Source organism: Sinocyclocheilus anshuiensis, unplaced genomic scaffold (assembly GCF_001515605.1).
Source record: "Sinocyclocheilus anshuiensis isolate Anshui unplaced genomic scaffold, SAMN03320099.WGS_v1.1 scaffold50, whole genome shotgun sequence".
Classification (NCBI taxonomy): domain Eukaryota; kingdom Metazoa; phylum Chordata; class Actinopteri; order Cypriniformes; family Cyprinidae; genus Sinocyclocheilus; species Sinocyclocheilus anshuiensis.
In genome coordinates, this window is record NW_015542382.1 from 2631279 (window position 1) to 2646155 (window position 14877).

A 14877-nucleotide genomic window follows, 5' to 3' on the forward strand; every position below is an offset into this window, starting at 1 on the left:
ATCGCAGATGCGCACATTGCGATATCGATGCTGAAACGATATATCGTGCAGCCCTAGCTCATTGCGATATATTTTGACCCCTTGAGGTGGGTTAGCAGCATTTTCTGAAGGTTAAGTGTCCATTTGCTGAAAATGAAAAATAGGCTTTTATTGGACATTTCCGGCCCTTTTTTGTGCCCTATTCATCTGGTGCTAGTAGATTTTTTTTTTTTATAAAATACCTGTCGCTCTCTTCTTACTTTCAAATGATTTTGTTGTAGGAAACCTGAGGATTTGTCCAGGGAGGTCATACAGATTCAACAGCGAGAACTGAACCTGAAACAGCAGAACTACACACTCAATAGCAGGTAAATACACACATTCACATGCATTAAGATATAGATCACTGACTTTGGGTCATACATTTTGACTCATCACTTGTTGATTTAAGAAAGTTGTGTGGAGGTAAATTTGAGGTAACACTTTAGACATTCTACTAACGGTAAGTAACTTTGCAACTACATGTCAGCTAGCAGTCATTAGATTATGGTACCGTGTTGCCTCCAGGCATTTTTTTTTTAATGAAATGAGACACTCATTTAATTGATCAATGCTGTCTCAGGGAAGTAGAAGTCAAATACTAATAAATGAACATAAAAAAAAGTGGTCACATGACCCACAGGGGTCCATTTTGTTTCCTCTTTCAGGACATGTGCACATGTCACATGACTCCATATTTTGTCCAATGAAAAGTGCATTTTTCATCAATTTCCGTACACATAATTTCCTACAAAAATCTTAGTCACCTTCATTGGAAAGTAAAGAAGTATTTTCAAAAACGTTGCATAATATTTCATCAAATGTATCATAGGAAATTACAAAAAACTGCATGTTGCCTCAAGGCAACATTGTACCGTAATGGAATCGCATAAGGCCATGCAGGCATACTAGGTTAGGATACAAGTATATGATATTTGTAAGGAAAAGAGTTAGAATTATCTAAATGTATTAGAATTTTTACATGATTTTGTAATGCATTTGCAAGAATATTAATTCTCATACTATTTCTACACATATTATGAATTTTTCTGTTGAGAGGAATTGCTTCCTCAGCTTTCACAAGCAATGAGGTGTCATTAGTGAAGTAGGAGATTTTGCATGCACGTGCTTGTGTGTGTATGTGCATGCTTGTAAAGATAAAGTGCATATTAGTATAAGGTTATGATGATTTTTCATTTTTTACTTTGAAACAACACTGATTATAATGTGTTGGTATGATAACGGATATGATAGTTTAGTTATACTTGTTATCCACGATGGTACAATGTGCTTGAGAGCAACAGCTGGATATGAAATGTTACTTTTTATTAAATATCAGTTGTGCAATACATTAAAAACTAGATAAATCTGTTTGTTCAAGTGTTTGGTTAAAGAAATTTATGTTTTCAATAAATATATTTCTTTTTTCTGCATGAAAATGTCAAATGTTTAAATTTGTCCGTTGTGGTACAATGTTGCCTTGAGGCAACAAACTTAAAAAAAAAAAAAAAGAAATTGTTTATTGTTATAGTGTCCAATTTTAAGTAGGAAAAACATCACACATATTTTTTTTCCTCATTGATATCATATTCCGTACCGTGGAGGGTTAACAGACTGTGCTTAATATCTTCAGACACTTTATTTTGATGGGTCCACAACATACTGACTATAAGATACTTTGCAAGTATATGTCAACTTATTCTACTAACCCTAAACTTAACCTAACAGTCTACTCTGAGAGTTAGTAGACATGTAGTTGAAAATAAATGAGAATTAGATGACATGCAGTTGTAAAGTTACTTATAGTTAGTAGAATGTCTAAAGTGGATTATCAAAATAAAGTGTAACCAAATTTGCGAATTTTACACTACAGTTCCAAAGTTATTTCTTTAATGTCACAGAGCTGATTGTTGGTAAGAACTAAAGCAATTTCAGATTAAATATTTGTTATAGTCGAGCCCCACTGTCACTGCATGATTTGTAAGATTTGACGTCCTCCGTAACAATTGAGATGGACAGTCTCTATTGAACCTTCGCTCGTGAGCGACAGCTCTACTCCAGAGCGTGTGATCTGTCCCTCAAGTGATAGATTGGGACAGTCTCTCTCTTGTTATGTGGGTTCATGTCTGTTTTTGTGCTTAAAAATGTCATTATTTGACAAGGCCTCTAATGTGGGTCTCTTTTCATCCTGTGCAGTTCTTTCAAAGGCAGTAATGGGCTCTTTTCTTGAGTTTTGCCGGCCAGCATTAGCCGATCTCTTTGATGCTCTTTCAGTCAATCTCTGGTCTCTCCCTCTCTCTAATTGTCAGACGGTAATTGGTCGATGGGAGTTGGTGCGTGTCGGCGCTGCGCGGCTCGTCACTTGAGCAGTCAAGTCAAACGAAACTCTGACAATATCAGATCTCACTAATGAGCTGAGTGTTGAGATTGGGCTAATTATGAACTATGATGTCTAAAACAGCTTTGCAAAGTAATGAGTCTGCTGTCAGTTCTTTATGGAAGAAGTTGGAGCTGTCTGACTTTTCTTTTTATTGCTTTTATTACTTTTTAATGTGTTTCTATCAGATATAGGCCTATTTTTTTGCAATATAATACCAATGGCAACAAATACACTAGGGATGTAACGATTCACTCAACTCGCAATTCGATTCGATTTACGATTTTGCTTTCGCGATTCGATTCACGATTTTTTTTACAAAATGAGATTTAAGACAAATTATAAATTAAATGTGTCCTTTTATTATTGCGTGGACAAAATGCTGCACGTTTCTTTGTGAAATTGTAATTGTTGAGATTGGGCTAATTATGATCTATGATGTTGTCTAAACAGTTTTGCAAAGTAATGAGTCTGCTGTCATTTCTTCAAGTTCTTTATGGAAGAAGTTGGGGCTGTCTGGTTCTTTCCAAAAAACCTCCTCTTCTTTTTATTGCTTACTTTTTAATGTGTTTCTATCAGATATAGGCCTATTTTTTTGCAATATAATACCAATGGCAACAAATACACTAGGGATGTAACGATTCACTCAACTCGCAATTCGATTCGATTTACAATTTTGCTTTCACGATTCGATTCTAATATAACACTAATATAGCACTTGCATATTATTGCCCTTTTGTTGGTTTTGATTGCTTCTATTGTCCTCATTTGTAAGTCGCTTTGGATAAAAGCGTCTGCTAAATAACAAAATTGAAATATAATGTAAATGTAAATAACAAAACTAACTTGAAATTTTAAAACAAGCCTCAAATCAAATAAATAACACAAATAAAAAATATCTCTTCATATAAACAAAATAAGGCTTTGTCTGTGCTCTTTCCATTTAAAATGAGATTTAATTAAGATTAGATTAGCAACCACTGCATTTTAATCGTGATCCAAACAAAGATGCTGCAAATATGCAACATGAGCAGTTTTTAAATCTAAATTTAAAATCTAAATTTCGAAATTTGAAGCAAAAACAGAATGGTTTGACTTCAGCTTTGTGAAACTATACACCAAAAATATCTGCATGAAACAAACAGTAGACGAGCTGAATGAGACGCAGATTCACTCTCTGCCAGCAGGTGGCGGTTTCCTTGGTTTCCGCTGTAAACAAAGCAGCGCTGCACTTATGAACTTTAATATGCATTATACAGAGGCCAGATGAAAAGAAAAAATACCATCTAAACTAGGGATGCAACGATTATAGATTTCGTTGGTACGATTATTGTCTGAGAAATAATCACGATTATGACGATTATGCATTTATTCATTTCACAAAATTATTAATGTATCAAATCACATGGACACTCTTTAGATAATAAAGTGTTATTTATTGCTGCCTTTAGAAACAGAAATAACACAGTAACCAATAATACAGCACAAAATAATAATAATAAAGACAAACAAATGTCTATCTCTCCAATTGGAATTAAAAAGGTGACCTCTGATTTGTAAACATCCATGTCCGTATTACCCTTTTGAAAATAACTAATGAAAATGGATCACAAAAGTATTTAGTGTTTTCAGTTTGTACATTTTTTACGTTTCTTTTGGACCTGAGGCAGAAAACTGGAAACATGGTGAAAAAAAAAAATCTTGTTGTTTTTGACTTATGCATAATACTATAAAAGGAATAATATAATGTTAATAAGTATTATTGATATAGGACTATTAACTTTATTTATCCCACAGGGGAAACTATTAATAATGAGGGGAATAAACTGAACTATCATTGTAATCAACTGTCATCCATACATATTCATTTTAATAATTTTATAATAATTCATATGATTTTACATGTGGCCTGAGAAAATCATGTCTATTATTTTGGTTTGTGAGATCGGAGATCATTTAGGAGGACAAAAACATGTTGTGAACGCTGGCCCTTGACTTTTATTAATAAAATAGCCTAGATACTGAATCGCTACATTATATCCATCAGCAACGAGGGGGTAAAATCGCTGTTAAACTCACAGCTTCATTGTTTGTAGAGAGACGCGCAGACGCAGGCCAATCATCCTGATTAATTCAATTAACTGTGACGTTTTAAAGCGCAGTTAATCGTGAAACCGGTTTATCGCTGCATCCCTACTCATAGGTGAAAGCTCACCTTAAAAGTATGTCTGTCTGTCTGTCTGTTTGTCTGTCTGTCTATCTATCTATCTATCTATCTATCTATCTATCTGTCTATCTATCTGTCTATCTGTCTATCTATCTATCGACTTCAGGGAAACCATATGAAAAAAGCTAAGTGAGCTTCAGGGGGAAAAAATGCTACTCAAGTGTAAAATATGTCCACTTCAATGCATCATGCTTCAGTCTAACATCACTGAGATTCTTTGCTGGTTAATTTCAGCTTGTGCAGTCATCATCATAAAAACTGTCAGCGGACTGAGCAGATGACCCCACCGGGAGTGATGATTGAATATGTAGTTTTGAGTGCGTTTATGTGCATGGAATTTGATGTTTTATGCACTGCTTGCTTGTAGTTGAGAGACATAGATAATAAAGTGTTATTTATTGCTGCCTTTAGAAACAGAAATAACACAGTAACCAATAATACAGCACAAAATAATAATAATAATAAAGACAAACAAATGTCTATCTCTCCAATTGGAATTAAAAAGGTGACCTCTGCTCTGTAAACATCCATGTCAGTATTTCCCTTTTGAAAATAATGAAAATGGATCACAAAAGTATTTAGTGTTTTCAGTTTGTACATTTTTTACGTTTCTTTTGGGCCTGAGGCAGAAAACTGGAAACATGGTGAAAAAAAAAAATCTTGTTGTTTTTGACTTATGCATAATACTATAAAAGGAATAATATAATGTTAATAAGTATTATTGATATAGGACTATTAACTTTATTTATCCCACAGGGGAAACTATTAATAATGAGGGGAATAAACTGAACTATCATTGTAATCAACTGTCATCCATATGTATTCATTTTAATAATTTTTATAATAATTCATATGATTTTACATGTGGCCTGAGAAAATCATGTCTATTATTTTGGTTTGTGAGATCGGAGATCGCGCTGCACACGTGTACAAACATTCAGGAGGACACAAACTTCTTGAGAATGCTGCCCCGTGACTTTTATTAATAAAATAGATTGTAAAAGGCAGGATCGAGTATTATGGCCATGATCTACATGCTGCAGACTGTGTTTACCACCACTTATGCAGTAGTAGTTTTCGTAACGGATATAACATACCGATACAGTTCCAGAAAGACCCAGAGGCAAAGCGCAGAAAGTCTGGCCGGCCCAAAAATGAAGATCAGGAGCAGGCATTCATGAAAGTTTGCTCTTACCTCGAGAGTAATGATGAGGAATAGTTGACAATTACACATCTTCGAGACAAAATGAAGGAATCTCTGACAAACCCAGATTCTGAACCATATGGAAATCAATACCTCAAGAGAAAATTGAGAGAACAGTACTAGGACAATGTACATTTCACTGAAGGGGAAGGCCTCCTTGACATAGTGACAATGAGAGAGAAGACATCACAAATACTACAATCTTATTTCAGCGAACAAGAAAAGGATGAGGAATCCCAGAAACAAGCGATCATTCAAACAGCTGAGCGATTGATCAAAAGTGATATCAAGACCAATGTCCCAGCCGTTACGGATCAGTATCCGAGCACAAAGTCACTTGAGCTTGACTCTGCCCTTTCGTTTGTTCCTGAGACTCTCCGTACACTTTTCCTTCAATGCAGAGACTGAGTTTGTGGGAAGAAAGGATGATTTCCTTTCCAGATCTTGCAACAAACAAGGACTTATCAATCTTATGACCGAGGAGCTGGAGAAGAAGGCTGCACTGTTATCAATGCATCAGGTGATGCAGACGTGGACATTGTCAAAGCTGCAGTCAAGGCCTCAGAACATCAGCCCACAACCTTGATAGGGGAGGATACAGACTTACTCATTCTTCTCCTCTACTATGCTGGGACGAACAATAGAGGCCTCTATTTTCATTCAGACAAGTCCAAAGCTACTAAAGTGTACAACATCAGTGAGATGAAACAAGTCATGGGTAGTGACTTGTGTTCCCAGTTGCTGTTTATTCACGCCTTCACGGGATGTGATACAACTTCACGCATTTTTAGTGTTGGCAAACAGACAGCATTCCAGAAACTTGTGAATGGTGAATCAACCATCCAGTCCTGTGCAAATGTATTTCTGCTCCCACATCAAGCAAGGAATGTCATAGAGGACCATGGGACCAAGGCAATGGCAGTGTTGTTTGGAGGAAAGCGTACTGATTCACTTGCCTCTTTGCGCTACAACCTTTTTAGCAAGAAAATCGTTACCGCCAAATCATTTGTTACCCCAGAACGTCTGTCTCCAACTGAGTCCTCAACCAAATACCACTGCCAAAAAGTTTACTTCCAGATCATGGTGTGGATTGGAAAGGAAGGTGACATGAAAACAGTGGATTGGGGATGGAAACTGGTGGACAACCGGTTCCTGCCAGTTATGACCAGTAAGACTGCTGCCCCAGAAAGCCTCCTGCAGATGATCCACTGTAATTGCACAACTGCCTGCCGAACACAACGGTGCAGTTGCAGGGCATATGGACTACCATGCATGCCTGCTTGTGGACCATGTCAAGTTGGGAATTGTGAGAATCACTATAATCAACCTCTATGGGAGGAAGAGTGTGACGACTAATGGTAAATCTAGTGAAGGTCACAGTGCAAAAAGCAAAAAAGTATAAACCAGAATAAGAGGAAACAACTGAAGAAAATAGAAAAAAGATATGTATAAATAAGAAATAAGAAAAAAATATATAAAAAAAACAAAAGGCAAAAAAAAAACTAAACGCATTATAAAAAATATAAAAAAATAAAACACAAAAAAATAAAAGGTTAGCGGTACTGAGCTTTCACGTGGCAGCCCTGTTTTGACTAATTTTACAGTACCACACACAAAAAAAATAAAAGGGGTTAGCGGTACTGAGCTTTCACGTGGCAGCCCTGTTTTGACTAATTTTACAGTACCACACATATGCAATTAAATTGTACTTATTTTTCGCATAAATATGCTTGTAACCAATTGCTTTAATATATAATTGTAATAATTGTACCTTATCTATCATGCAAATATGCTAATTAGAATATTACATGGCCAAAACATGTATCAGGCACCAGTATTCCTGGTCTAGGAGGAATACAAAGGAGTAATGGTCATTTTAAGGACCTGACGGCCGCCATTTTGAAAATGGGGCCTTTCTTGGAGTCAAACTTTGGTAAACTTTTAGTATGTTTTTAAGTACATCTGATGATCAGCCACTGTACTGGAAAGCAGCAGAGATGATCATGGATGCACCACAGAGTAGTCCCCTGAAAAGCATAGTCTTAATGCTTGGAGGTTTTCATACTTTTATGAACCTACTTGGTGCAATAGGCACACTGATGGAAGGCACAGGACTCAGGAACATTATGGAAGTTGTCTATGGATCAAATGCCGTCCAGCACATGATGACTGGAAAGTCAGTGCAAAGAGCTTTTCGTGGACATTTGCTGGTGGACAGATGTCTCAATCACCTGGTTGTGTCAGAGCTGCAGGAGGATGACTCACAGTTTGAGTTATTGTTGAACCAAGCTGGAGAGATGTACTCATCCATGGTAATGAAAGAAACAACTTTGGAGAGTGCTGCAGCATCAGATATGCTGAACCAAATCAAGGAAAAGGTGGACACGAAGAGGGCAGACCTTAGCACAAAGTCAAAAACCAGCCGGCTGTGGGTAAACTATCAGAAGATGCTGCAGACAGAGCTCTGATCAAAGTAGATCGTACAGGATCTTGGAAGATGCACTTGCGCGCAATGTTGGGCTGTCTGCCATGTCTACACCCATCACATCTGAATACAACAACGCCATGCAGGAATTCAATGACCTCACCTACACGACCAGTGAGCAGCACCGAGAATCCTCAGAAGCAAGGATGAAAAGAGATCACTCTGATCTAGAAAAGATCAAGGAAAAGCTTAGCATTTGCACACCATTCTCTCCAGACCCATCTCTGAGAAACATTGTAACTGGTGTTGTTGCCAAAGAGGAGGTGAATGTGCATGAGTTTGAGACTGTTGGCAATGAGATCATTGAAAAGATGATTGGAAAACCCGTTTTTGGAATATCCTTCAAACGGAAAGACCGGGCAAAAACCCTTGCAGATGACTCCACCATCAAAGTTGGCCAAGACCGAACCATTGATCCTGCTTTGATCCCAACGGTTCCTGATCATGTCGAAAACTGAACAGTTTTCACTGGAAGATGTAATGAGCTATGAGCTCTGCTCATTTCCTGCAGCCCTGTTCGAAGGCAAGGAAATCTTCCGTAAAGCCAACAAGCCCCAACTAGCGCAGGCAGTCACTGAGTTCTCAAGCAAGAAATCTAACAAATCTGTCCTGGATTCCATCCCACCAACTGAGCATTATGTCCTTGACGGTGGCTCCCTGGTTCACCGCTTGGCATGGAAAAAGGGTGACAGTTACGGTGCCATTGCACAGTCATATGCAGACTTTACCATACGCCATTATGGTAAAGCAACAGTCGTTTTTGATGGTTATAGCGAAGGTCCTTCCATCAAAGACAATACGCATCAGAGACGTGGTGAAAACACTCACCCCATCGTTAACTTCAATGCAGAGACTGAGTTTGTGGGAAGAAAGGATGATTTCCTTTCCAGATCTTGCAACAAACAAGGACTTATCAATCTTATGACCGCGGAGCTGGAGAAGAAGGCTGCACTGTTATCAATGCATCAGGTGATGCAGACGTGGACATTGTCAAAGCTGCAGTCAAGGCCTCAGAACATCAGCCCACAACCTTGATAGGGGAGGATACAGACTTACTCATTCTTCTCCTCTACTATGCTGGGACGAACAATAGAGGCCTCTATTTTCGTTCAGACAAGTCCAAAGCTACTAAAGTGTACAACATCAGTGAGATGAAACAAGTCTTGGGTAGTGACTTGTGTTCCCAGTTGCTGTTTATTCACGCCTTCACAGGATGTGATACAACTTCGCGCATTTTTAGTGTTGGCAAACAGACCGCATTCCAGAAACTTGTGAATGGTGAATCAACCATCCAGTCCTGTGCAAATGTATTTCTGCTCCCACATCAAGCAAGGAATGTCATAGAGGACCATGGGACCAAGGCAATGGCAGTGTTGTTTGGCGGAAAGAGTACTGATTCACTTGCCTCTTTGCGCTACAACCTTTTTAGCAAGAAAATCGTTACCGCCAAATCATTTGTTACCCCAGAACGTCTGTCTCCAACTGAGTCCTCAACCAAATACCACTGCCAAAAAGTTTACTTCCAGATCATGGTGTGGATTGGAAAGGAAGGTGACATGAAAACAGTGGATTGGGGATGGAAACTGGTGGACAACCGGTTCCTGCCAGTTATGACCAGTAAGACTGCTGCCCCAGAAAGCCTCCTGCAGATGATCCACTGTAATTGCACAACTGCCTGCCGAACACAACGGTGCAGTTGCAGGGCATATGGACTACCATGCATGCCTGTTTGTGGACCATGTCAAGTTGGGAATTGTGAGAGTCACTATAATCAACCTCTATGGGAGGAAGAGTGTGACGACTAATGGTAAATGTAGTGAAGGCCACAGTGCAAAAAAGTATAAAAAATAAACCAGAATAAGAGGAAACAACTGAAGAAAATAGAAAAAGATATGTATAAATAAGAAAAGTATTAAAAATATATAAAAAAAACAAAAGGCAAAAAAAAAACTAAACGCATTATAAAAAATATAAAAAAATAAAACACAAAAAAATAAAAAGGGGTTAGCGGTACTGAGCCTTCACGTGGCAGCCCTGTTTTGACTAATTTTACAGTACCACACAGTTCTAATGAATTTATTCTTTATTGGAATCAAAAGAATGGTTATGAACCACAGAAACCACCAACACTAGGCAAAACGATATGAGAAAGGAGAAATATGCAATTACTTAAGGGAAATTGTACTTATTTTTCACAGAAATATGCTTGTAACCAATTGCTTTAATATATAATTGTACTTGTAATCACTTATCTATCATACAAATATGCTAATTAGAATATTACATGGCCAAAACATGTATCAGGCACCAGTATTCCTGGTCTAGGAGGAATACAAAGGAGTAATGGTAATTTTAAGGACCTAAGGGTCATTTTTTTGGGGTCAAGCCATATTTGCAGCTGACTATTTAGAATTATTCAGCTTTTAAGAATAAGCAGAAGATATGCCGGTTTCTCGGCAGTGGGTGGAGCTAATGCGCGAACAGCTCTCGTTGGCTGGCGCTCATCTATTACCGTGCCTGTTTTGATTTCAGCAAATCAGTTCGAGCGAACGCTGACAACACAATCGAAGTCTATGTAATGTCCCCATTTAGATAGCTAAGTAAACGCGTGTGTGTGTGTGTGTGTGTGTGTGTGTGTGTGTGTGTGTGTAAAATAGTATATCCGTCTGGCGAGTAAACAAAAAAATTTACTTGCCAATGGCCAAGGTGTGCGTAGAGGGTTGACATATTTTTCATAAATATACATGCATGTGTGTTTTTACATATACATAATAAATATACACAGTACTCACACATATATTATGGAAACAAAAACTTTTATTTTGTATGCGATTAATCGCGATTAATCGTTTGACAGCACTACAAGTTATTTCTCATTAGGTATGAAATCTGATATTATGCTATCGTATTTTGCATATATTGGGCATAATTTGCTGCTTATGCTTAAAGTCTCTTTCAAGGAAAGCCAGGTCACTCTGTCAGCCATATTTGCAACAGCTCCAGGCAGATATTTCAGGCTTGCAAGACCAATTTGAATGGGGAAATACTCATTTTTTGAGTCAGCAAAAAAATTAAACATGAACTGTGTTGTAAATGTTTCTGACATTAAAAAAAAGAAAAAGAAAAAAAAAAAGGTGGGTCCCAGGATGGGTTTCTATAGAAGCTGCAGTGATGCGATGACTTTACCAATTCGTGATTGACTCTTTTATTTATATAAAAGTGTACTTGCAGTACTAGAGCCATCTGGAGTAGGGCAGAGCAATATAGCTAAAAATTTGAATCTCAATATTTTTCCATGTTTTGATGATATTCATTCATATCAATCATATAGGCCTATCATTATATTTTTGCATTTACTCCTGAAAAAATTGTAAAAGGTGATTTGCACCCCAACAAAAAGGACATGATTTGGATAGAACGGCTATTTTTATAGAGTGCCTACAAATTATTTACTGCAAAATCAGCACTAGTTAAAAATCATATTTACCAAAATCAAATATGCAAAATAAAAACATAAAAATGATGCCAAAAAGGCAGTCTTCCTACAAAAATGTGTGGTTGTTGCAACAACAAAGTTAATTTTTTTTAGATTGCGGTGTTGCTAATATTCGGTGTTTTGCACAGCCCTTCCCTCAGCTGCCATATAGTGTGTTGCAGTTTCCTCAATTCATAGCATTACGAGTGCACCGTCTTATCTAAACAGCCTTTGGCTCGAATCGCAGTATGCCTTATTGTGTGTCAGTTCCAAATGCATGTTCCTGCTTTCAATAGCCTTATTTAAGTTATCTTATTTGCAATCATTATACTGAAGTACATTGACCTCCCCGCTCAATATCTGTGTATATAAAAACCCATACTGCTAGTTTCCTATACAACCGTTTGCAGAGACTGCTGCACCATTAGCGAATGAGCCACGTTACTGCATGAAGGTCTGTTATTGTGATATCATGTATTTCCTATTTTGTTGCCCATAAACACCATGTAAAAAACGAGGTTGTTCGGTTTACATGTTGGATGCGTATTAGCAGGTGAATCTTTTCCTAAATAGGCACCAGACGATAATCAATATGGAGGATGTACCTTCAGCTGTTTTGGTAATAATTTTCAAACATTTAAATAGAAATGCGGTGGCTGTGAATTATTACCTTAATGGAATAATGCGATGGACCGTAAAATCACCCTCTTTGTGTTATAACGCAAGTGCTTATAGGTGCTTTACATAAATGTGTTTGTGTGTGTTGCCGTGCATTCATGGGGTCCACTTGGTTGAATCACTCCATTAAGCTGCTCCTTCTGTGTTGAGAAACTGGGCCAACTAAATCAATTACCCTGTTCACTAACGAATAGAGGCAATTTGCATAATAAGCCTCAGTATGTGCTGAGGTCATATTGATAGGAGACGTGTATGGTTTTGTGATTAGATTGTGCATTATTGTCTTATTGACCCTCCACAGCAGGCCATGATGATTTTCATTACAGCTCAAATTGGGCTGGATAGTTAGCATCTGGAAGAGGTGAGAGGAGTTAATCAATTTAGCTATGAGGACACACACACACACATACACATGCTGACTCGCTCTTGCAAACGCCGGCCCACACAAACTCACCCGCCCTCCTCCTACAAACAAATTTCCCTTGTCAACTACCTCCAGAAAGCACAATTACATCCACCAGTACATCTTAGCACTTTCTCTCCCTTTAATCCAGCAGATTCAAAGACTCACACACACTTTTCCAGCACATTTGGTGGAATTGAACTCTTGCTGTGGGTAATTTCTCTCACTCTGCAAGGTCAAGTGGAAAAGTGCTCTCCCAGTCAAAGTCTATCTGTATCAAACATCCTTCCTTTATCTCCAGAAGACACATGCACACAAAAACAAACAGCTTCTTCTCATATAAATACGTGCTGCCATTTTGCTAACTGTTTTGATGTCCGTTATTGTGTCTTAACAGTGACACCGCACAAGATCTGCACAGCAGCAATATCGAATACAGCAATATCGAAAATGTGAAGTGTAAAAAAAAGTGTACAATTAAAGTGAAATATGGAATTGCTTTGCGATTTATTATTTTGACGTAGAAAAACAGTGAACCTGAAAAATTGACATTTATTTTTCTAAAAAAGGTCTGTCTCCTTGTTATATTGTCTGGTTAAGTCAGAGTATTATACTGAAAGTTGTGATGAGAGGAAAAAATGTAATGTGAGGATTTGGTTTCAATCCAATGGTTCTTGACTGAATAGACATGTTACATAGTAAAAACAAATAGAAAAAATGCACATTTGTTTTGCTTTGTATTTGTATGAAATCTATGTCCAAATTACAGCCATGTTAATGTTACATTTTAAAAAATAATATATTAGTTTGAAAAGTGTATATCTGGAGTAGAAAACAATTAAATTTTACCTCACCTCATATATACTGCATTTGTGATCGGAGAAATGACAAACAACAAGCGCTTCTCTGCACTGCCCAAAACTCGGCCCATCAGTGGCAAATTCTTTAAATATAAAAAAATAGGGATGCACCGATACCACTTTTTTCAGAACGAGTCCGATACCGATACTTTCATTTTTTGTTACTTTCACTGTTCATTTTAATGGCGCATTAGAGCTGCTCCATTGCAGCAGCTCAATACTGTAATCACAAAATGTTTTCCTGAAATAACGCAGGGAGCCACTATATTAGTTATACATTATACGAGTGCACACGTACTATTTTGGTGATGTAATTTGCGTCACGCGCAGTGTACACGGACCCTCACGTATGAGTAAAAACCGAAGTATACTTTGGCCTTAAAGCAAGCTAAACATACGCAGCGCGCACACGTTTGTATTGGTGCAGAGTGTGAGAGATACTTACAGCCTAGCGCATTTCACCCAGTCTGCTAGTTTCAGTTCTGCTTTAAATAAAGTTGTGTATGCTTGACGTTTAAAATAAATGCTGTTTATAGTGAATGCGCCTATAATTTTTGTTTGTTTTATATTTACGATTTAGTTTTAATCCAAATGTATGCGCTAATGGAGCGAACAGCAATCAAGATCATGCAACAAAAGTGCACGCTCTCTCTCTCGCTCTCCCTTACCGTCAAATAACTTTAGTAACTTGTGCATTGTTTTACTTACTTGCTTTTGACATATCCGACCGAACTACACCAGCTCTATTCACACACTGCTTGGTATCGGCTTTTGGTACCGGGGCATTTGTACGAGTACAGGAGCGCAGTATCGGTATCGGTGCATCCCTATAAAAAACGTACTTCCAGTCTGTGAGTCAGAGCAGCCGGCATTGTAGTCTAATCTCCCAGGAAACAGTCCTCCATAAAATGTGCTGCACACATCTGAATATTTGGGTTGAAGTGTTCTGGAACAGTGTTGTAAATACAACTTAACCACTGATTTCTAGTCGTGTCCTCTTTTGGAAGGCCAAACAAAGTAGTTTCGCTTTCACAATGAAACACAGTGTCACACATGGCGGGCTAGAGTGAGCGGCGGCGGCCTAGAGTGAGGATTGCCGGCGGGATGAGTGAGCGACGGCCGGTGGGCTTGAGAACGGCGCGGCCGGCGG

The 14877-nt window shown here is 38.0% G+C and overlaps 1 protein-coding gene across 1 annotated transcript in view; it reads left to right on the forward strand.

Moving 5' to 3' along the window:
- The first annotated feature begins 241 nt into the window (after positions 1–241).
- The window catches only part of LOC107692643 (mitotic spindle assembly checkpoint protein MAD1-like), a 38280-nt gene continuing 23644 nt past the window's right edge, over positions 242–14877 (forward strand). The window contains exon 1 of the mRNA XM_016491803.1: positions 242–347. The gene's annotated coding sequence lies outside the window, so the exon portion shown is untranslated. The remainder of the gene's footprint in view (positions 348–14877) is intronic.